Source organism: Pleurodeles waltl, chromosome 3_1 (genome assembly GCF_031143425.1).
Source record: "Pleurodeles waltl isolate 20211129_DDA chromosome 3_1, aPleWal1.hap1.20221129, whole genome shotgun sequence".
Classification (NCBI taxonomy): domain Eukaryota; kingdom Metazoa; phylum Chordata; class Amphibia; order Caudata; family Salamandridae; genus Pleurodeles; species Pleurodeles waltl.
Window position 1 is genome coordinate 1392168088 of NC_090440.1, and position 25240 is coordinate 1392193327.

The 25240-nt window shown below is 46.6% G+C and overlaps 1 protein-coding gene across 2 annotated transcripts in view; it reads left to right on the forward strand.

Moving 5' to 3' along the window:
* Nucleotides 1-25240, forward strand: part of NKAIN1 (sodium/potassium transporting ATPase interacting 1) — a 414645-nt gene that overhangs the window by 204228 nt on the left and 185177 nt on the right. Inside the window, exon 1 of one of the 2 annotated variants that reach the window (XM_069224904.1) lies at nucleotides 23799-23860. The exons of the other annotated variant lie outside the window; for it this stretch is intronic. The gene's annotated coding sequence lies outside the window, so the exon portion shown is untranslated. Of the gene's footprint in view, nucleotides 1-23798; nucleotides 23861-25240 lie in introns of those variants that run through there. 2 annotated transcript variants of the gene reach the window in all.

A 25240-nucleotide genomic window follows, 5' to 3' on the forward strand; every position in this document is an offset into this window, starting at 1 on the left:
AACGGCACAACAAGCCACAGTAGGTCAAGCTGTACTACGAACATTATTTCAAACAACTTCAACTCCTACAGGCTGAACCACCGCTTTTGGGGAGATAACTGCTTACTAGTCTATGCACAGCATGTGTATCTGCAGCTACACATGCCATTGAACGGAAAATGTCACTTACCCAGTGTACATCTGTTCGTGGCATTAGTCGCTGCAATTTCACATGCACCCACCCGCCTCCCGGGGAGCCTGTAGCCGTTTAGAAGTTGATCTTGAACATTTGTAAATTTGTAAATATATTACTTTAAACTTCATTATGTACATACGTATTAACTCCATTGCATGGGCACTATTACTAGCATACACAACTCGTACCTCACCCTCTGCGGGGAAAACAATCTAAGATGGAGTTGACGCCCATGCGCAATGGAGCCGAAATGGAAGGAGTCCCTCGGTCTCGTGACTCGAAAAAAGACTTCTTCGAAGAAAAACAACTTGTAACACTCCGAGCCCAACACCAGATGGCGGGATGTGCACAGCATGTGAATCTGCAGCGACTAATGCCACGAACAGATGTACACTGGGTAAGTGACATTTTCCATATATATCATCAAAAATATATATGTCAAACAACAGAGGTGCATCTTAGAATGTCTATTATGTCCCCCACAACCCTTTGTACGGCACAGTGAGCCTTACAGAATCCACTCAGACGAAATCATTTGAGGGACTATGGATATAGAGAACCAAGAGGTGTCTGACTTTACCTTTCACAGGGTGATGAATTGTAACCCATGCGATTTCTGGGTATTCACTCCTTTTTGGCTGGAGAGGCTTGTTGTATTTATAAGGAGATGAAGCCAGAAACGTTTTAAGGCATGGGCAAAGTGGCAATTCCCAGGGCACCAACCTTTGAAAGAGCCCCCAGACAAAGAGAAATTTCTCTTCATCTCACTTCTGAATATTTGTTACTCTCAACCACTTTCCACTCACTGCTTACCTCTGACTCTTTCTCTCTCTGTGTCGAGTGTCAGCCTAAGGATTTTTGGGACAAGGACACCGAGCAAGACGTATTTCAGCTGTTCATGTTTGACCGCATTTTTGAAAGTTTAAGTATGTCAGTATTGTTTGGCATCATGGGGGTTGAATTATAAGAAAATGTGTAAAATAAAGTCAAAGTTGTTCTGAACAGGAGTCCCCAAAATATATTCTGATTAAAACCCCAAAATCCTTAAGATGACACCGAATACAGCTCCTTTAAGAAGGCCCCCTCTCCTCCAGGGTTATGCAAACATGCACATGAGATGCCAGTGTAGTGCAGTGCTATAAATACATGCTGTTTCCATGCTTGTGCAACCAGTCACATATCTGCACACTGCTTTGTGTGTCTGACGTACAAACGTTCTCCATTTTTGTGCAGACTACTCCCTCTGAAAATGAGCCACCCCAACATTTCCAACAGGACAGAGCTGTGGTGACTCAAAAGCTAAGCCCAATTTAACTGTGTTAAAAATTCATCTTCACAAGCGTGTCCCACGAGGCATTTGGAACATTTTCATTGTTCGGACCCAACGAGCCCCCCTTGGTGGTGCCTAGTGATGGGTGGGTTCCCCTCTGCTTCCCTGCGCATACGGCTGTGGCTTTTATTCATCACAATCAGTATGCGACAGGCAGGCTAGCCTCTAATCCATTGCTCTGGCAGAGATCACCCTAATTGGCCAATTACTTAAGAAGCTTGTGCATTGGCCTCACGTAGCTGCACTTTTGTGTGGAAGCAGTGAGGGATGACCTTAAGAGGGTTCGACTTTGCTTCACAAGGCAGCGTGCGGCTGGCAGGGAGGCTCGGCACTCTACCATGCTGAGTGCCATCTTCACATACCTGTTACCCTCCACCACTGCTCTTCCAACACTTCGTCCGCTACATGCCTATGCACATGCGATAATACTGTGCACAGAGGCAGGTGAGAAGATGTCTGAAAATGGACACAATTCCTTGTAGCCAGAAACCCTTAAGGGTAATTTTGTCACTGGGGGTGAAGTCAACCACCCGCCAAGTATTTTACAGTTGAGGCTGACCCTATTTTAGCTCCATCGGTCTATCAGAAGCATAAGCATCTTCTTATTTTTTACAAAGGGCAGTCCTCCTTGCAAGCTGTTCGTCATTTCCATGATTCTGGTGAATGTGCCATTCATTAGCCCCTCCCACAAGCAGTCATTAGTTTGCCACAAAAGGAAGAGTGGTGGAAGCGCTTGTCATCTTGCCACTATGATTTTTCTCTCTCGTTTACTCAGGCAGCCCTGAAGTTCTTTTTCTGTCTTCCACTTAAGACCGAGGGGCGTTTAGCAACTTCTCTCAAAAAGAGGATTCAGAGCACTCCTTTTGAGAAAACAGATGACAACTAACGTGGATTTTGCCTTGGACTGTTAGAAGAAAGCCCATCCTGACCAAGGTGCTTTTGGTGCCAATGGGGCTGGTGTTTACGAATGTCTGTCACTGATGTGGTCTTTCCTCAGCGGTCCATATTTCATTGGTGTCTGAGACCCATCAAGTGGCCTTTGTGGTCAAGCTGTGCCACTATCAGCTTACCACAGTTCATAAAGAAAAAAAAAACCTAACGTGCAGTTCCAATCAATCACTGTATACAAGACAACTTCACACATCTCTGTCACATTGAAGGACCCATATTCGACTGGAAATCATTCACAACTAGTACAAGCGAACTACAAGCAGGTGCAGTGACATACATAAATACCAGAGAAGCACAAGCTTGTCTCACACTGAAAACAGGTTCGGTACAGCAGCAGTGCAAGCTCCCTTGACACAGAGCTTGTGTAGCACAGGCAGAAGCCGAGCAAGCTTCCCTCTCACCGATAACTGCAGCGGTATAGATCTAGTGCAAGCTTCTTCCATATCTGTCAGGAGCAGCACAACAGCGCAAGCTCACATTGACCATTGCAGCTGTATAACCCTAGTGCAAGCTTCAGTCACGTACGTCTGGAGCAGCACAAAAGTGCAATGTCCCCTCACAACAATAACTGCAGCATTATAGCACTAGTGCAATCTTCCAACACGTTCATGTCAGGAGCAGCACAACAGTGCAAGTTCCCCTCACATCAATCACTGCGCAGAATAGCAGTAGTGCAAGCTTCCATCACATACATGTCAGGAGCAGCACAACAGTGCAAGCTCCCCTCACATCGATAACTGCAGCAGTATAGCACTAGTGCAGTCTTCCATCACATACATGTCAGGAGCAGCAAAAAAGTGCAAGCTTCCTTTGTGTACATTAGCACAACTGTGCAGGTTTCACTCATGAAGACACACGTCGCACAACAGCCTTATCTGTTCCTTGACACGTAACATGTGCAGCTCTGACATGAGAAGAGCAAAGTTCCCTCACACAGGTAACAGCAGAAGCATAGCACAAGTGCAAGCTATCTTCAGGCACACACCAGCAGCAGTAAAACAACGGAACAAGCTTCCCTCACATACCTTGCTGGTGCAGAAGAGCAGCAGGGCAGGCTCAGTGCTTAATTTGTAAATAATAACGTGCCGGTGCACACAGCCCTTCTATTCAACACGTGGCTGCTGCAATTAAATGTGCGAGCACAGAATACTGAGGCAGCTCCTGAAGCCATCTCGGGCCTCTTCACTCCATTTACAGCCACTCCCTGCCCCTTCTGCTCTCTCTTGAAACTTTCTGCATTCTCCCACTGGGATCATTTTCGTTTTTCTCTTCCTCCGTCTTTCACATATGTGTCTTTTGCTCGCAGTCAATGCTTGCGGCAGAAAAATAAGTGCCAGCACTCAAAAATAAGTGCCGGTGCCCCGCACCGGAAACCAGAAGCACAAATGAAGCACTGGGCAGGCTTCACTCATATAGAGAACATATGCAGCACAACAGCCTTCCTGGCATCCATGACATGCGTGAACCAGTGACAGCAGAAGAGCAAGCTTTCCTCACAAAGAGAAGTGGTACAGCACCAGCAGCTGTGGGGAAAGCTTCCCTTATACAGCGAACCGACACAGCATGAGCAGAAGCCGTGCAAGCTTCCATCAGACAAATGATAGGTACAGAACAGTCAAGCCCAGTACAAGCTTCCCCTGTAGTGAGAACCATTACCGAAAGGGCAGCAATACTTCAAGCATCTCTTCAGGGTAACAAGTAGGGCGTGGGCAGCTGCGTACACTCCCTTCACAGATAATCAGTGGAGCAGGTACAGCACCACAAACTTCCCTCATACACAGGATTGCTGCTGTGCAAACTTCACACGGTACCAAAAAACATCAGTTCAAGCCTTGAATGTGTGGAAGGAGCTTGCTCTCTTTACATAGCCTATGCAGGTGCACATGCCTTCTCTGTGCCCCTCCACACGTCTACCCCCTCCCACACCCCAGCTGACTTCATGACTGACGGTCACACTCTGCTGGTCCCTTGGTGTCACAAGATGGTGTGTGTGGGGGGGGGGGGGGGGGGAAGGGGGCCACGTGGCAGATAGCGAAGCTGTCTAGCTCGGAGTTGTGTGAATTTAGAATGCACATCTGGCTTATTAGGCCTCAGAGAAAGGAAAGTAAGTGCCGGTTCAGTGTGAGGCAAATCCCTGCAAGGCAATTCCCGCGCAGATGTTTGTGGCTGCCCAACAGAGCCGAAACTGCGACTCTTGTATAGTAATTAACAGCTATTAGAGCGATGGTTTCCTCTGCCAATCTGTGGGTACCCAGGGAAAACGCTGCGCCTGCGTGAGGACCGCGGTGGGCTAGACATGACTCTCACCACCAATCAAAGGCCGTCTGAGGCACCCAGGTGTGTTGTCCTTCCGTGGGCAATAAGCTTGGGAGAGATCTTTGCCTCCACTTTCCATGCTGGTGGTTTGGATACATAGGGCCAGATTTACAAGGGCCTTGCGTGCCTTTGTTAGAGGGGCGCTAAACATGGCGCAATTGAATCTACAAGATTCCATTGCTCCATTTCTAGCGCCATTTTTAACGCCTGCTTAAAGCAAGCGTTAAAATGAGGCTCCCAATGATTTCAATGGGCCTTTTAACACTATTATGGATTAACAACATTTTTTATGCTAATCCAGTATAGCATTACAATAGCGTAGAATAATGAAGCTATTGTCCCCAACATGTGACATGGTGCGCCGTATTGTAAATACGGCGATACCATGGTGGCGTTAGGGGACACAAGGGGGCCGCAAGAAAAGTGGCGCATCACTAGTGATGCAACACTTTCTTGTGAATGTGGCCCATAGTGTCACCCAGATGTCCCATCCTGTGGACGCACGCATGTTGTCCTTATAGGGACAGTGCCAAGGGAGAGACCGCCTCTGCAGGAGGATGCATTTTGACACCAGGATCTGGCCTACCGATCTAGGACCGTTTTTGTTCAGAGAGTATATATCTCGATCTCAGGAAGTGAGCTCTGGTGTTCAGACTGCTCATTATCTACCTGCTGGGACCCTCCACATCTAGACCTGAGACTCTCACACCTTTATCTACGACTCAGTCCCTCACATTCACTGTATTCAAGTCTAGGACCACCCGTATTTAGTGCATGGAGCCAGAATCCCACTATTTCAAGGACTATACATTTCTGCATCATTGGGCTGGACCCACAGTATCTAGAAGTTGGACCCTCTTGCTGTTTTTGATTCAGAACATCTGTATCCAAGCAGTAAAACCTAACATCCTATCTGTGAAAGACTGACATTTGTACATACTCTGTATTAACTCGGTCTGTCTGTAGCAGAAAGAGTAAAAGCCAACTTGCCTATGTTTACTCGGCATGTCTCTGGGAGTGAGGGCTTGCTGAATGTGAGCCACTGAAGGAAACCTTGTCAGCGCACTTGCTCTTTGAAGGGCTTATGTGCACTCTTTTGACTCATTGGCGTCTGGTTTGACCACGTTCTGAATTTTGAGGCCCAGGTCCAGAAGGTATAGCCACCCACACCTTTTTGCAGAATATGCCTTTCCTAACTCAAGAGCAAAGATTCTAGAGGATGTAAACTCTTTAAACATGGCCTATACCTGTTCCCTCTGAGGCGCAGAGAAGGCAATGCTGCATATATCGAATGTGGTAGTTCGGTTCATTTCTGGACTCCGGGAATGTGATCAAGTGTCTAAGCTATATCACTCTATGTACTAGCATCCCATTAAATACTGGATCCAGTGTAAAGTGCTCTACCTTGCTCAGCAGGAACTTAACAGCACTGGCCAGGTGTTTCTGTCCGATTTCTCACTCCTCATCATGAGATGCGATCGTTCATCTGGAACTCGCTGCGCTTTAAAAAAATTCTCAATGTGCGAGGGAGATCCTTAACAGGCCGCGCTTATAGAGCTATCTCCAGCAGTCGCAGCTGGCGGCAGGGCAAAATAACGGGGCGGGGCAGGGTGAACAAAACAAAAAAAAAAGAAACTTGCCTCGATCCTCGTCGCATTGCGCACCGCTGTTCTTCAGGTCTCTACGGCAGGCAGGCAGGCACAGCTCCCAGCCTGCCCTTCGATCAATCCTAACGCTGCTCTCATGCTGCTGGCAGCATGAGAGCAGCGTCAGGATTGTCCTGAGCTCCTTGCCTTTGCGCTCCCAGACAGACTGGGAGCCTGTGCCTTCTGTCACCAACCCGGCAATGCAGCTCGGGTTGAAGACAGCTCAGTGCACATGCGTGTTTCGCAGTCCTGAGACAGCCGGCCAAACCTACATGCGCACTGGGGGGAGTGCACACAACTCCCTCTCCCTGTCACCCCTCCCCCATTGCTCCACCCCTAGAAAAATAAAACAGTAATAAACATGGTTTATTATCCTTTTATATTTACAGCTTTGTAGCTGCTGGCAGGGGGGGCGACTCTCCTTCGCCATAGCGGAGGAGCCGCCACTGGTCTCCAGTGCCAATTTTGACAGATCTGTGACTACTTCCTCTTTTGGAAGCTTCTTAAAATCGATCTCTTGTGTTAATGTTTTCATGCTGGATGGCTTCTCGGCTGGTTGTTTTTTTTTCTGGCCACTCTATGTCCAACCGCCATTACATCGTTAGCTAAAAGTTGTGCTTTCTAAATTATGACATTAAAAAAATAATAGTAACATCAAGAAAAATCTAGGTCCAAGTTGCACACGAGAAGAAAGATACGAAATTCATACAACAGGGGAAGGCATGCAGGAAAAGGGATTTGGGAAAAACATTTCAGAGTAAATAACGGTCTGTTAATCAGGGGCTTGAAGCAATGGAAACTGAATCAGAGACAGGCATGAGGTACAAGGCGGCACATGACCTGTGCTGACAATGGCAGAATAGAGGCAGCCATGTTCCACACCAGAGAGTGCTCTTGAAAGGAATTTATGGGGAAAAGCTATCCTGGATCTCGCACTGTTGTTTGGGGATGTACCTGTCTGGGGTCAGGTAAACACACTTGTAACCAACAGGTAAAAGTGAATTGTTGCCTCACTTTTGGGATACCAGAAGCATGGCAATGGAGGAGCAGCAACAAATAGGTTTTGGCAGGGCCTAATTTGTGCTGGTAATTGCAGGTGGTAGGCACCAACACTAACTTTTGTGGATCAAGACTTATTTTAACTCACCAGAATGGCAGACAAGGAAGGAAGAAGAAAAAGATAGGTAAATAGCGATTAAGAGGGAAAGCAGATATAAAAAAGAACCATCAAGAATGAAATAAAGAAGCAGGAAGTATAGAGGTGGAATAAAGACAAATGAGGTGGAATCAACTTTTGACAGTCTTGGTATAGTGCAACACTGGAATTTCATAGCACTGGTGGGGATTGCCTAAAAAAATGTGGCCTGTGCACTTTTTTGTTGTTGTTACAAATGTAGGACTGGACTGGCAAAAGGCAATCCTTAAATGCCAATAAGAAGGATTTATGCTTAGGGGGGAAGTCCAGCAACTGCAGAAGAAAAAGAACCATTATTTTGCAGCATGAATCCTTTTCTGAATGCACATGCTGTGCATTATTCTGCTATCTAGTGGATTGGGTCCGGAATTGTCTTTTCTTTTTTAAAAACAAATGTTTCTGTGGATGTCATCCACCACCATTTGGTGGCATGCCCAACTCCTCTATGACGTTAGGCTGTGCATGGATGTTCCTGTGCGTAGTCACCATCATCAAATTTTTATCCACCGTTGGGTCTGGATCTGGGAGCAACGGACATGCTCTGAAATGTTTAAAAAAAAAAACTCTCACGTTTTTTTAAGAAATGCAACCGTTGGCTTAAGATTCCGAGAGAGATGATGACTATGAGAGAAGGGGGCCCTTCTCTCTTCCAAGTGACGGGAGATACCCGCGGTACCAGGACCAGGTAGGTGGTCAGAGAACGAAGGCAGGTAGGGTTCATGCAAAACACCCCTTTTAAATTCTGCCCAATATGCCACTACAAGTTTGCCCAGTGAGACCCCCACTAGGTCTGCAATCTATATCTCCCAAAAGACCACTGAAATGAGGCCTGCAAGGCAAATCATACCCAAAACACTGAAGGTACAGCGAAAAAAGAGGCTGGAACACTACACCACCATGGCCAGCACTCTGAGGACACAGGTTTCGCTGAAGGACCTCCGCCTATCCAGCAATGATGAGGAGAAAGCCAAAGAAGCAGAGTGCATGGAGGGGAGTCGCACGTCGAGATCTATCAGGGTGACACGAAGAAGAGGCAAGCAGCTAAAAGGGCAGAGAAGGATCCTGAAAAGAAGAATCCTAACATAACAAAACTACAGAAAGGCTCTGCCCCAAAAACCTCAGACATTAAGGGGGTCATTCCTAGATTGGCGGGCGGCGGTTGCCGCCCGCCAAGCGGGAACCGCCAGAAGACCGTACCGCGGTCAAAAGACCGCAGCGGTCATTCTGAGTTTCCCGCTGGGCTGGCGGGCGACCGCCAGAAGGCCGCCTGCCCGCCCAGCGGGAAACCCCCTTTCACGAGGATGCCGGCTCCGAATGGAGCCGGCGGAGTGGAAGGGGTGCGACGGGTGCAGTGGCACCCGTCGCGATTTTCAGTGTCTGCATAGCAGACACTAATAATCTTAATGGGGCCCTGTTAGGGGGCCCCTGCACTGCCCATGCCAGTGGCCCCACGACACCCGTTCCTGCCATCCTGTTCCTGGCGGTGAAAACCGCCAGGAACAGGATGGCGGTAAGGGGGTCGGAATCCCCATGGCGGCGCTGCAAGCAGCGCCGCCGTGGAGGATTCCCTGGGGCAGCGGGAAACCGGCAGGACACGGCCGGTTTCGCGTTTATGACTGCGGCTTTACCGCCGCGGTCAGAATGCCCCCGGAAGCACCGCCAGCCTGTTGGCGGTGCTTCCTCCGTGACCTACCCTGGCGGTCATAGACCGCCAGGGTAGGAATGACCCCCTAAGTCCCACAATGGAGCCATGTCGTAAAAACACTCCTCGACCTAAAGTCAGCCAAAGCCCAAGGAGCCACACGGATCCTGACCCAGGGATAACGATGGAGGCAAGACACCACCAAAACCCTCAGTGACTTCATCCACTCTAGAGGGAGAAAGAGAGAAGACCAAGGCTCAGGAGATGGTAGATCTGTCAGCACCATAAAATAGACATTCACCAATGCTCAATGCTGAAAAAGAACTCAAGGACGAAAGAAAGAAGAGAAGGCTAAAGGTCGAAATGCCCACACTTATACAAAGGGCGAAGGAGTTCAACAACTCTTTGAAGTATTTTCGGATTCCTGCCAAGCCTTCAATGTCCACCAAGGCCGAGGATGACCAGTCTGCCTTGGAGGCCCTAGTAACAGCAAAACCTCACAAAGAGGAGTAGGCTTTGAGGAAGAATCGTGGGGCGTTCTCAACACTGAGTCCCCAGAAGAAGGTGTGGACAACTATCCTTTGACGCCATCTTCACCAGATGACCTTCATCCCCTCTAGAAGAGCCTCATAAACAGGGCTGCAGAGACTTATGGGGTCCAATTAGAGGAGGAAAAAAGTGACTCATGCTTTCTCCTTGAAAGCTTAATGCCACCAAACAAGGGGAACCTTTATTTGCCCATGCTTCCAGGATATTGGACATGGGGAACAAAGCATTCTGGGAAACAGCCACGGCACAGGCTGTTACACACAGAGAAGAGAAGAAATATAAACCATCTACTCAAGATTCCAAGTACATTCAGGGAAATTGTTTCAACTGCCAGGAAGAGAAAGAATGCACATACCACCAAAGGCCCACTGTCTGAAAAGGAAAATAAGTGACTGGGCCTGATGGGAAGGAAAATGGAGAGGGAGACTGCAACCCAGGATCACCAATTCAAATGCCCTGTTGAACTGGTGCGGGCACCAGCAATGGGATGAGATGTAGTCCCTTATGAAACACCTCCCAGAGGAGTACAAGAAGAGAACCAAGGCAGTGATGCAAGAGGGGAAAACATTGAAAACACCTGCCAGAAATCACCCTGGGAGCAGCAGACACTGCCAGCAGGCAGATGTGCATGGGCATCACTCTAAGAGGTTGAGGAGCAACAGGCAAATGTCTTGCCCAGCAGCAACACATTTCACCACAAAAACACCAGTGGGAGGCTGAATAGGAAATTACCCACAATAGTGGGGGAAAAAACACCTCAGACTATTCGGTTTTGAACATAATATGGCATGAATAGTGCATATAACTAACCAAAGAGCCACCACAAATTACCCCAAAACTAAGGAGGCTTTGAGGTCAAGAAATCTTTCAGCTCAGGAAGGAAGTCAAAGAACTTTTACAAAAGAAAGCCATAGAAAGAGTACCAAGCAAACAAGGGAAACTATTCACCTTGATTCCTGGCCCCAAACCAAGATCAAACCCTGCGACCAAACCTAGACCTCAGATTCATAAACAAGTTCATTCGAACACAACACTTCAAGATGACAACTCTGCAAGGGATTGGTCTTTGACAGCGAGGACTGTCATGAAACTACTGGGCATGATGGCATCATTCGTATCACTCATAATACCTCACGACTGCACATGTTCCCCTTCCCGGAATGGGTCTGCAACAAATGGTCACAAGCCACCGGAAGTTGGGAGGATCTAGTGGTTGTCACAGAAAAAATATAAAGGGAGATTAAATGGTGAAAATCAAAGGACGTGACATGAAAGACCATTCAAGACAAAAACTCCTACTGTGATTATCACAGCAGATGCATCCCATAAAGGTTGAGGAGCACCCCAGGTAACCTGAAGGTATGAGGATAGTGAAACAGCACAGATGCACTGCAACACATCAACTACGTGGAAATGAAGACAGTTTTCCTACTCCTGAGGGCTTTCTAAGCACACATAACATGCACGACTGTGCTAATACAAACAGACAACAGAAAACCGTGTTTTATCTCATCAAACAGAGAGGCGCAAAATTGTTCACCCTGACCAAATTAGACCAAGAAATACAGAAATGTGAAATAGCAATGAAGATAGCACTACCAACTGTCCACCTACCAGGGATACAGAACATAGATGCGGACAGACTAAGCAGACAAAACAGCTCCCATGAGTGGCAACTAAAACAAGGAAAACTGGAGAAAATATTCAAGGTCTGGGTGAGACTAACAATAGACCCCTTCGCAAGGGCCACAAACGCAAAATGCCAAAACTTCACCTCTAAATTTCAACATCACCAGTCAGAAGGTAGTTCCCTGTCAGTAAACTGGTAAGGAAGACTTTCATACACTTTTCCTCTGATCCCCCTGATACCAAAGGTGCTGGAAAAAGCCAAACAACCAGAGGCAAACCTCATCTCCATAGCTCCACAGTGGGCCAGACAGACCTGGTACTGGGACCTAATAGAGATGTCCAGGGGTCAAATGATCACAATCAAAGCAGATCAGGTTCTGATAGCAATGCAGACGGTGAAAGTGTACCACCTGAAACCAGCAACTCTCAGTGTAGCGGCCTGGCTCTTGAATACCTAGAATTCGGGCATCTGCAATTGCTACCCAGGACAATGGAAATTCTTAAAGAGACAAAGAAAGCTACCACTAGAAAATGTTATGCTGAAAAATGGAAAAGATACATTCACTGGTGCACAAATAGCACACATATGAAAAGAAGGACAAAACTGGAAAATGTATTGGCTTACCTCACTCACATGTTAGACCCCAGGTTAACCTACCCATCATTAAAGTACACCTGGCAGCAATAGTAGCCTATTTCAGCGGTATTTCAGGACCCAGCTTCTTTACATCACCAGTGGTTAAGAGATTATTGGAAGGAGCAAAAATGATTGCAGCACCACCAAGATTAGTTTCAGCTCCATTGTGGAACTTAACCGCCGTGCTAACGCAATTAATCGCAGTCGTTTGAACCTATGCACAAAAAGGATCTCAATGCATTCACACTCAAGACAGCATTTCTAATTGAAACCACATCATTACACATAGTGAGTGAGCTACAAGCACTAACAATACAGGAACCATACCTGCAGACACACAAAGTCAAGATAGTTCTCAGAACTAATATAAAGTTTCATCCCAAGGAGGTGACCCACTTCCATGTCATCCAAAGTATTCAGTTACCATCTTTCATCAAAGCGCCCAAGACACAGACAGAAAGAGTCCTACACACATTGGATGTAAAGAGGGCTTTAATGTACTATCTCCAAGAAACAAAAAAGTTTCAGAAAGCAGAACAGTTGTTTGTTGCATTTGCCAAAGCAGCCAAGGGTTCCACAGTAACTAACAAAAAATCCCAAGATGAATTGTGGGAACAATACTAATTTGCTATATTAGGGCTAGGATGACTCTGTCCACACGCCCAAGAGCCGAATCAACAAAGAAAAAAGTTGCTACACTAGCTTTCCTGACAAACGTACCCATGGACACAATCTGCATTGTACACACCTTTGCAAAACAATATTGTGTGGACATTCAGATGAACAAAGAGGTGCAGGTGGGACAAAAGGTACTACAATACATGTTTGCTAACACAATACAGTGCACAGTATGTGAATCCAGAAAATGGTTAATTCTGTAAAACAAAATGGTTACTTACCAGTAGGGGTCGTTTTGCAGTTTGAAGAGTTTTCTGGGTTCACATGTAATGCATTCCCCTTCCCGGAAATGTGAGATGATGCAACCAGGTGGGAAAGAAGAGAATAAGGAAGAAGTATACAAAAAATTATTCAAAGATGGTGACTATGAACAGGAACAACCGGGGCACCATCTAACATCACAGAGGGGATGGACATACCACCAAATGGTGGTTGACGACGCCCACAGAAAAAAAAGAAGAAAAAACAATTCTGTACCCATCCACTAGGTGGGAGAATAATGCACATCATTTGAATCCAGAAAACTCTTCAATCTGCATGACTACTCCCACTGGGAAGTTACAGTTTCTTTAAGTGGAAATGCAAAACCAGAAAGCAGACTGGAGTGGATTCAAGAATTCATCCAAGAGGTCTGTAAGAGTTTCATTACAAAGAATACCCTTCAACAGAAATACCTTTACATATAAACAATGATTTATAGACTCTCTTGTATACTGCTCTTCCTCCCTCTGTCATGCTTTGTGTTGCTCTCTTTCACCCGTGTCTTCTCACGTACCGTCCTCCTTGTTGTGCTCACCCTATTGTGCTTCTCCCACTGTGTTGCTTTCTCGCTCATATACTATCCCCCAACAGCTCCACGTTCTTTACTGTACAGCATTGCCAAAATTCATTGGCAAAGTCATTAGGTCACAAAGGCAAGACCTCTTGGCTTTGCCAATGCTTCTTTAAATTGCAATCAGAAAGGCTCCTGAAAAAAAGTTGGTCTGTGGTGGTTTGTGTCTGAAGGGATGTCTCTTCAAGAACTTTCCAACTTTTTTCCCTTAAGGTGTTTCTCTCTTATCGAATGACCTCTCGCGATAGTGGTTTGCCAGTGAAAGTATTTATAGTGGTTTCTCGGTAAAGAAATTTCTATAACAACTTTTCTCTGTAGTGGTTTCTTCAAAGCGTTTGCCCTGTGGTTGTTGCTTTCAAGTTTGTCTTTTCCCTCTGGAGACATTTCTCTGAGAGACTTTACTACTTAGGACTTTGCTCTGCATTGGTTTTGAATGGTTTTGCTGTCAACTAGCTTAGCTGTAAAGTTGTTTCGCTGTAATGCTGTTTTCCTTTCAAAACATATCTGTAGTTATTTCTTTTATGCAGCCTTGCTCTGTAGTGGTTTCCATGTACAGAAATTTTATGTGAAAATAGACATTTCTCTAGTGGGCTTGGTGTGGATTACTTTTTCTACAAAGGCACTCCCCTGGAGAGATATAGGGCCTGATTCCAACTTTGGAGGACGGTGTTAAACCGTCCCAAAAGTGGCGGATATACCACCTACCGTATTACGAGTCCATTATATCCTATGGAACTCGTAATACGGTAGGTGGTATATCCGTCACTTTTGGGACGGTTTAACACCGTCCTCCAAAGTTGGAATCAGGCCCATATTCTGTTCCGGTGTTTCTGTAACGACCAAGGGCTGAAACACAAAACATTTTTGACTGACGCTATTTCATGCTCCTTTGGGTAATTTAAGGCAGAACTTGCTCCAAAATCCTTCCACCACTGTATGATGAAAACAGGTTTCTGGAGTTGGCAATGTGTGACAAGAATATTTGTGCATATTGGTTGTGAGGCATTATAATGTGGTATTCTGTTAGTGTTTGTGCTGCTGCGTTTTTATGCTAGTCTTTTGCAAGTTGATGTTGTTACGCTATACTGTGGGTGTGTTCCCTTTTAGCTGTTGCATTGTGCTCTGTTATGTTTTAATTGTTTTCGGTTGCATCGCATATGTCATTGTGTTTTGTGGATTACTTTATATATAGCAACAAATGCTGCTACATTTCCAGGCAAAAGCTGCTCACGCCTGGCAAACAACCATTTATCACTAGTGAAGTTGGTAATGTAGCGCTGTCTTGATCTTCTACTATGCAAGCCATCACTCAGGCCAAAACCATGTCGGAGACCGTGTCTTAAGTTAGTCCTTCCAGTGCTCGCTTTATGTGCTGTGGCCCCTAATCCCGATTTGAGAACAGTAGCCGGATACCTGCATGGCTCGTGAGCCATGCATCCTGTCTGCACTATCTCTACTATTTTTCTGTGTAATTCACTTTTACAAAATAATAAACTAGTCCTGGGTATCGGCACGGATTCTAAATGTAAAGCCAGGTAAAGCACATGGCTTCCTTTTCCTACAGATATAACCTTTAAAGCATTATTGATTGAACTTGATGTAGCCAGAGCAGAGGATTGCTCTGAGAGGTAAACGCTTGCCCATGAGATATGCAGTAAACTGCAAGTCACGAGTTTAAATCCCAGTCTGAATGACTCACCCTTCCATATTTCAGAGTTTGGTAACTTGCGTTCTATTACAATGTGCCGTAATAATACCTGCAGTGGGACATGAAGCTCTGGTTAACAAGTTAAAATGATCACTATTGTAAAGAGTGGAAGGGTAGTAGCGCCCTCTGCTTACCGTATCCAGGCTGCAGCAGTTGATGTAGTGTTGTAGCTCTTATAAGAGCTACAACACGCAATAAGCGAGAGGTGCGTATCGAGGAGGAATGACTCACGCGACTCGGGTTTACCTGACGGGCCGGCGTGGTCAGGTTGGGCCTTCGTCGTAGAAGCACCCTGCAACACGGTGTCCGTGTGCTCGTAGCGCGGCGACTCCCTACCAGACCACGCCCCTCTTTATTTTTATAGCTCCGGGCCAGAGGCCACGGAGCAAACCACACACGACATGCAAAGAGGTGGAATCACTCGGAACATGCGGGGATTCCACAAACAACAAATTACATAACCCCGAACGCCCCCATGTCTCATAGAGTGTCGGCTGGCCGGCTATGTCACTGGCCGGCGACACTACATTGTGCACAGTAAGCCCAGTGAGGGTGCACAGACCTGCCAACCCACACAGTGCCACTGCGAGTCACACAATATCGGTTCCCTTCAGACGGTCTGTCAGTGAAGAATCGATATATCATGACCGCAGGGAAAATGAGCTGCAAACCACCGAACAAAATGTGTTTCCACCTTGTTGAGGTGCTGGGCAGGAGATCTCCGTGAAGGGATGGGAAAGCTTCTCGGAACATTGGTGCCAGCCTCAGCAAGCCTTTTTTTTATATTTCTTTTGAGGCGGGAGGTTAGTGGCGGGAGGGGGCAGAAGTGTCACTAAGGTAGTCCTTGACATGAGCCCCCACTCCCTCCAAAGCGCACCCCGTCCTCTCTTGGTGAATTGTGTTTTTAAGTTGGGAGGTCTATTTAAAACTTATTTATCCAAACGGTTACACGTAAAGGGTGATGCAACATCACATTTGAAGATCTGTTCTATATCAAAACCTCCATATTTTTTATATAATACCAGTGTCCTGTTTCCCAAGAAGGTTGACATGCTCTTAACAGGTCTGTCTTCAGGGTGCTGCAATCCATGTACATGTCGCTCGAACCACTGGGCCACTTCGCAAAGGTAAACTTAGATGTTCTCAATTCCCAAATTCGGAAATGTCTAAGTTTACAACTTTGGGAATTCACAAAGGCATATTTACGAGTAATATATTTACGTCGGATCTTCGCCCTGAGCATGGACCTAAAGATACTAGTGAATTGTGAATTCCCAAAGTCGTAAACTTAGACCTTTATCTTTTGAATCGGGCCCAATGTGTTTGACTTCAGAAGACCTTTCTGTACTTTTGCATACAGATTCCAACATGGGAAACCTTGTCCACTTCTTAATCTGTAGATTAAAACAAATTGTGAAAGAACTGCCAGGCACTTATTTGGGGATTTCATGCTCTGAGTCATTCCCAGGCTTAAAATGGTGAGTGTCTTGTTCCAGAATACTGTCTAATAAACCAACTGTCTAAAAAAACATAATTTCTCCCAAGAGAGTGTTCTTGTTCTAAAGGAAGGCTACTGAAGATCTGGTTCAAGACAGATCGTCTCCAAGTTGATTCTTAACAATTCTCGGATAGGCTGTACCTCTGCCATATCTATGGTCAGTCCTTGGAAGGCAGGTAAAATACGGAACCTTTCTATTGTGTATGTCTAGATGTGTCTTCGTGTAAAACAACCAATTAAAAAACAGAAATGTATTTTCTTTGTCGGTCTCGACGTTTACGGCCACACCTATGCTTTGATGGGGTAGATCTCACTTTAAGAATGCTCATACCTGAAGTAACACCCCTTAACTACACATTACATCACGGCAAGTGCTTAACTTGAGCCCGTGTTTGCAGGTGGGGCCCGCTGCCACTCACTCTTGGGACCCAGGATTTATTTCCCATCAGACCTAGATTAAAAGAGTGATAGATAAAAACGGAGAAGAAAGTAAGAAAAAGTGAAGCTGGAAAGAACAGTGACACAGAGAGAAAGCAGGTATGAAAATGAACCTGCAAGAATGAGATTAAGGTGCAGGGAGTGTGTGGTATTGGGTGAAGGAGACATGACTTTGAATCAAGGCCAGACAGCCTTGGAACTCAGCACCCCGACATTTGGTAGTACACGCCACAGGGTTCTGAGCAAAACTTTGAGCTATTTCATTTTAGGGGAACTCAACATAAAAAGTCTGGTGAGTAGCAAGGTCTTAATGGACCACATTTATCAAAAGGGCAATAAGCTTTTAACAGATATCAATTATAAAAAGCAATTTTTTACAACCTAAGAGATTTCAATAGTGTGACATAGTAGACATACCAGTGGTGGCCGGTATTTTTAGGAGGGAGTGGGGTGGGCGGGGCACACAGGCACAATGCACATGCACACTCATTCATTCACAAAAATGCGCACACAACATTCACAACATTCATTATCAAATATTCAAACACACACTCAAGCATGCACCAAACATTAAAAAACACACACACACCTTCAGCTCTGCCTCGGAGGTCCTTGGAGGGTTGGGACTGCAGTCTTCCCTCACTGGCTAACCTAGGGTCAGCCAATGAGGGAAGGTAACAGTCCCAACTCATCACAGAAAGGGATGGGGTCAGTGAGACTGCTGACCCCACCCCACTCTGAGGTATGGTGTCACTGATTGACATTCGGCCCTGGGCCATTCAGGGCATAAACCTGAAGTGCCCAGGTCTGAAGCAATCAGTGATGTTCCCCTGTGTCATGAGGGGGAGGGCCTCGTTGCACCTTTGCTAGGCTGAAGGGGACACACCCACAGGGCTGTGACTTCTTCAGCTCAGCAAGGTTCAGCTCAGGCAGCTGGGAGCCTGCGCAAGTAGCGCTTGTCTAGCTCTTGGCTGGCTGACCTGAAAATGAACAGTGTCTGTCAGGCTGACCTTTGCTAAGCCTGACAGGCACTATTCTTGATGGGCAAAAGGTGGTGGGGGCGTGGCCCCTCAGCCCCAAAGGACAAGCTGCGGCTGAGGCGTACTATAAAAAAATTGCTTGTGTACATAGAATAGGAGTGGACTCAATACAGGTTAAAAAGGAGCAGGGCTAGCTTGAAACACACATCTAGCCCATAAGACATAAGTAGTCAGCGTCTCCTCACCAACTGGAGGGCCGTGGAATTGTCTCAGTGGTTCCCAATTAAGAGACCATACAGCAAACCTGTCAGTGTTAGTGTGCCCAATAACCTGCTTCTGTCAAATCAACCAGAGGATGACAGAATGTGACCAATCAGGCACACAGCAGCTGCAACCAGACCCTGGTGCACCTTCTGCCCAAGTGCGACAATGAGCTATGCAGGACAGCAGGAAAGACCTATTTATCAGGTCTGTCTGGCAGCCAGTGATAAGAGACCGGTCTGCCCACCACTGTCTGAGCTGTAGCTATAGATGCTTCAGAAACAACTGACCTATGTGGAACATTAGCAAAAGAACCAGAGGGTAATGGTGACCTTGAAGGAAGGTAATGCTGCACTTGAAGGGAGCCACAAATTCAGCAGGTGGACAGGCAGAATTTAAATAAGGTTGTTAAAGACTAAGGGGGTCATTCTGACCCTGGCGGTAAAATCCGCCAGGGCCAACGACCGCAGGAGCACCGCCAACAGGCTGGCGGTGCTCCCATGGGCATTCTGACCGCGGCGGTACAGCCGCGGTCAGAAACGGAAAACCGGCGGTATACCGCCGGTTTCCCGCTGCCCTGGGGAATCCTCCATGGCGGCGCAGCTTGCTGCGCCGCCATGGGGATTCCGACCCCCATACCGCCATCCTGTTCCTGGCGGTTTTGGCCGCCAGGAACAGGATGGCGGTATGGGGTGTCGTGGGGCCCCTGGGGGCCCCTGCAGTGCCCATGCCAATGGCATGGGCACTGCAGGGGCCCCCGTAACAGGGCCCCACAAAGATTTTCAGTGTCTGCCATGCAGACACTGAAAAACGCGACGGGTGCACCCCTTCCACTCCGCCGGCTCCATTCGGAGCCGGCATCCTCATGGAAGGGTGTTTCCCGCTGGGCTGGCGGGCGGCCTTCTGGCGGTCGCCCGCCAGCCCAGCGGGAAACCCAGAATACCCGCAGCAGTCTTGTGACCGCGCAGCGGTATTCTGGCGGTTCCAGCCAGGCCGGCGGCTTCCGCCGCCGGCCGGGGTCAGAATGACCCCCTAAGACTCTTCACCAAAGATTTAAAATAATGAGATAAGATTAGGTTTCTTGAGGAACTTAAAAGAAAATGAAGAAATACAATAACGAGGGAACCAAAATGGTGAACCAAGTCGGACGGAAATGTGCTGAACATGAAATCAACAATAACAAAGAAATTATTACAAATATCAAAATGAGTTCAATTGTAAATACGCCTAAATATTTCCTGAGAGAAACCCATTACTTTATATGGATTAAGACCCCTTTCAGGTTTTCACAAAAACAAAATATAAGTTTGAAACATTATGTATTTTTGTCATTGTTACTTTTTGTAAAAAGAAATGTTGATTATCACTTTTTTCATTTCTTTCCTTCATTACAGTTTTTTTTTTTTTTTTTTTAGTTCCTTCCCTTACATATACTGGTGTAGTGAAAGAGTGAGGGAACAGAATTTAGCCCCAGATTTACTAACATTTTGCATTGAAGTTGTGCTACTTTTTTGGGGCAGGCATGATGCAAAATGCTAGTAGAGAGTTACAAATCCATGCAAGAGTTGATTTGCACCACCTTGCATGCCTGTGTAAAAATTTGTACCACAACACTGCACGTTACACTGCCGTGGGATGGCACTACCTGGATGGAGCATGGGCACCCCATGCATCCACCTGTGCACTCTAACCAAAACCCAGATTTACTAAAGGGAGCACACCTGGTTTAGCGCTAAAATGGAACACCTACGTGAGAGGCATAACATGGAGAAATATCTTTATTTTATCCTTGTTCCTTCCTCTTTCCATGTGTGCTACATTCCGCAGCACACATGGAAAGAGGAATATGCCTCTACGGATGGTATTCCTTCCTGCACAAAATGCACCTTTGCACAAAGGTGCCTTCATTGGCACTAGCCTGCCTTTAATGCTCCAGCACAATGAGAGAGCAGAAATGTGCCATATCTCAATATTAATATCTTACAACACAACAAGTCACCTTGCTGCATTGTGGTGCGCAAAAGTTAGTAGATCCAGACCAGAGCAGAAATGTGCCATATCTTAATATTAATATCTTGTAGCACAGCAAGTCATCTTGCTGTGATGTGTTGTGAAAAAGTTAGTAGATCCAGACCAGAGTTTCAGCTTAGGCAGCTCAATGGATCACATGTCAACCCAATCTGTCAAATCAGATATGTAGTAGTGGACATGTAGTGTTGTGGAATATCTAAGTCCTGGATTCCACGAACTGCAGCACACTGGTTCTACAGGTTTCTGGTTTCTGTTATCTGAGCTCAATGAATATATTTGTGAAACATTTTGCTTCAGTAAGGCCTTTTGTGTCCCATTTATTTTCTTGCCTCGGCAGGAACGAAGCAGGGCCTGAATGTGTATCATTATTTGAAAACCAAAGAAGCTGTGAAATCCCATCTCAGAGTCACCATCGATCAGTGATCATTCTTGAATGAGAGGGTTGTCCCTAGAAAAGATTATTTTGACCCGCTTTCGGTCGAGCATGGCAGCGTGCAAGCACTGCTTTTCCGACGTGTTGGTATGTATCTGGGCTTTTAACCACACCCACCTCACGCCCATCAGTTTCAATCGTTCGTGGGCTTGTCCTGCAAAAATCCTTTGATAACATTTGTAAATGGTTTACATTTGTCCCTTCTTGGGGAGGTTTTATTACCGCCTTGGCCATCGCACTTTAGTCGATAAGTTTGACTGGCAGTGAACTTCTTTTCCTTTTGTCTCTTCACGCTGGTGCTCATGGCGGCCATAGCGCTGTGAATCGGCTCGCTTATGTGAAACTATCTTACTTTTCATTTTCAATTTATGTGGCAAGAAAAGTCCGGTTAGGAGTTTACGAGGCTAATAGCTGTAAATCGAGCAAATGCGAGGCACATTGCATTACAAATGCATGTTACACTCATGTATTCTAAATGGTGCTCCACGCTATTTCCAATGCATTTCTTGTTGCTTTAAAACCTGTGCTATAGGCCGCTGTAACCCTGCATCACCGCTTTTCAAGCGCCAACTTCTTGTTTACTATTGTATACCGCTCATACACTGCACGCTCTCTACCCCTGTCATTCGTGACCAAAGTTGCACTGTAAAATGTCTGCTATTATGCTGTCAGTGCATGGCTGACCTCCGGCTGATGTTTGTGCACTCTCTTCTGTAAAAGTGGAGTTTGTACTCTAAAAACAGTGGCAATTAAAAAAATTGATAAACGCAGTCTGGGTATGCTCAACCCCTCCATACACAGGCCTAGGACTGCAGGTCATCTGCGTCTGTGCCAGGGACTGTTCTGTCCGTGTCTAAGCCCTCACATGCTCTACTTCCAGGCCTGGAGCCCTCCTACAGTACATACGACCCTCACAAGGTCTGGTTGTCATTTGTTTTGCGTCTACTGCGGGCGCCCTCACGCTGCCGAGCCCACCTAAGACCCTCCATGTAAGTGGATACAGAGCTAGGGTGTTCTGGGCCTCCATACGTGGGTCAGGGACCACGACACCTGGACCCCAGTAAGACAGCAGCTGCTGACACGCTCATGCTTGCCATTGCCATGGCAACACGGGGTCTCAAGGCTCTAGTTTCCGTTTTTCATTTCTTCCAGTTTTTGACGTCATCAGCGATCATAGGGGTTGCCACTACTGAAACCGATTGAGGATACTAACGCTTGGTCCACTCCCACCTAGGCGGGTGCAATACTCTCCCCAGCAGCCTCTCCGACGCCTCGTGGGCTCCACGCAAGGTCTCCTACACGCCGCAGCACATCTCTTCGGGGCCTTGATGAAGTCCAACTACATCACCCCATCCCATTTCAAGCCCAAATCACCTCCTGGACCAGCTGAGGCATGTACAAGGCCAGACGCAACATCGCCGCTGAGAAAGGTACCTACGCCTGACATAGGCAGTGCCACCCCAGGAGCCACGGCATTGCCAGACTAAAGATGAAAAAATACAAGAGAAACATCTGAAGTCAGGTCATCTACATCTAGGGACAACAGTTCTGCAAGAACTACCAATACGGCAACAAGTTTGCTCTGGGCATCGTGTATTTCTAAAAGAAAATGAGAAATCTTGTTTTCGAATAGACTGCCGTACACAATCGGAACCGACCCGTTACATTTCTCATCCGGCGTATAATTTGAGCCGGTGGTTTCTGGTGCGGGGCTCCGGCAGTTGTTTTTGAGGACCGGCACTTAGTTTTCTGCATCAGACATTTACTGTGAGCAAGAGACACAAATGGTAAGGTAGAGGCAGAGAAAAACGTAAAAGCGTCAGAAAGTGAGAAAGCAGAAAGCTGCAAGAGTGTGCTGAAAGGGGCAGGGAGTGGCTGGAAATTGATTAAAGATGCCCGAGGTGGCTGGCACATGTAATTGTAGCAACCGCATGTTTCAAAAGAGAACTTTAGCCACCGGCACTTTTTTATTTACAAATTAAGCACTGCATTGTACACCTTGCGGTGTATGCATGGGCCCTGCTTGATGCTCCGTGCTCAGTTGCTCCATACCTCTTCCCCAGTTCGGTCGGGCCGGAAATGGATACGATATTTATCGCACTTAATATGCTCTGAAGCCGCAGGGCGCAAAATGTATCGTGTCCATTAAGGAGCACTTAACTATGATTATTGCCCTCAAAATGGAACATAACGTGGATTTCTGTATTTACATCCCCAAAATCGTCATATCCAGTTATTTAAGGCGTTATTTCCCCCCTGATGAATTTCAGATTTGACCGTCAAAAATTGTCCTCTGGATGATGCGTGGAAGTGGTACATATTGCACAACTCATAAATGGTTTACGTGAGGTTCCTAAAACCAGGCCAGGCCTGAAACCCTCACGTGCTCTGTGTCCAGGAACGTGATCGTTCCCTCCTCAATATACGGGCTGCGAAACTCAAATCATGGAAAGATAGAGGCTAAAAACACTCACTCTTAAGAGAGATGGGGGAGAGAGACAGAGAAGCGGGGAAGGAGAGGGAGGGAGAGAGACAGAGAAAGCAAAAAACTCAATTCCCGGTGTTGCCCTGCCCCCGAAGGCCCGTCGAATAAATAGTGCAAGGTCTGTGCTTTCGGAATGATGTTGGTTCTGAGCCCTCGCTGTGGGCACCACGACTCCGTCCCTTCTTGTTTGTGGCTAGCAGCACCGCCCAGACCTGAGCAGTAATTATCGTCGATGTCCATTTTAATAAAACAACACGGACATGGAGTTAAGCTCCGCGGGCCGGCCAGCTCCTCCCCGAGGGGCACACGAGTTACTGGCAGCATGCCCGAGGTCAGGAGTGCGGTGTTGTGAAACCCGCGTGAACGCCAGCCCTGGCACACCGGGGATCTGCAGGTCGAGCTCGAGGCACTCGGACAGACAGACACACTGAGTTTAACTAGCTCAAGTAAGCTCGACGTCACGGCTGCGGTGTGCGCGTAAACAGTATGGAAATGGAAAATATTTCTCCTAGAAATCCACCATTTAGACGGGGGTGTGTACGAATGGTGGAGTCGTGAGTGGTACAGTTAGTGTCGCCTCGTTGCTTATAGTCGCTATGCATTAGGCTTATAAACAGTCTCCTAAGAAATTGGGAGGGATGGGGAATGTTATGGTGAAGTGGCTTTGACTTGATTTAATAGCCACAAAGATATTGTATTTAATGTAGACCAGAGGCCCAATGAACCTGCTCCTGCGGGATATGTATGTCCATTAAACGTCTGGATGAGTATAATGATGGTGAGATAGCTCGGATGGTTGCTTCAAAGATCTGTGTATAAGCCGTTGGTCACCTCTTTTAACCGTCATACAACCGCTTAGAGGGTTTGTGCACATGCTGTCATGCAGAGCGTCACCTACAGGTCATATCCGTGTAAGATAGCTCGTTAGGTTGATTGGGAATTGCAGAGATCCTTGTGCAAATTGCACACCATGAGTTTATATCCCGGTAAAGCTGAGTTTATTTGCTCCTACTGCAAACATCTGTCTGTAACTGCTGGCATAATGTTGAATAGATACCGAGTGTTTCAAATGATTTATACATTTGTCTTTTCGTTAATTAGTGCTATTTGATATGATAGTATTTAACGCATATTAAGCACGAAAAACCAATTCAGTTTGAATTTCGTGTTATAACACATAAAAAAAGTATCTCGTTTTAACTCTCGGCCAAGTTGAGAAGTAATATACAGAGTGCGTCTTTCTTTCTCCCATGGGCTACTGAGTCTATTGTCTGGCGGTGTTGCCCTAACCAGGACAGCACTAGAACCAGTACTTGAAAATGAAAACTAGAAGTGCAGGTACTCTGTACCAGAGCACCTGCTTATTTCTGAGAAGTGCCGGTACTATCCAATTAAAAGTATTACGTTTTTATTGAGAAGTGCAAGTAACCTCCCTCCTACAATAAAAACGCGCCGGTACTCTGTACCGGACAGTACCAGCCCATTTAAAGCACTGAGTCTAGAACCAAAGGAATCATTCAAATTAGTCATTTGGATCCTGATTCACTGTCAGGAAACAAAGGAGCTTCTATCCCCAGCAGCCACGTGAAGGGTCTCCTCAGCACTGCATAGGCTGAATTGCACAGGTGTGGTTTACCACTAGGGCTCTGGGTCGCTGCACGCACCGTGGGAGCACGGTCTGGGTATTTAACCGGAACCAGAAGCAGAGCCCAGCTCACCTATAAGACACCGGAAGAAGAATCTGGCGGTGTTGTGTTCTGTGCCAGCGCTGCAGGGCTCTGAAGATCCGCGCTGGAGTGTGTAATCTGTGATGTGTGACACTGGTA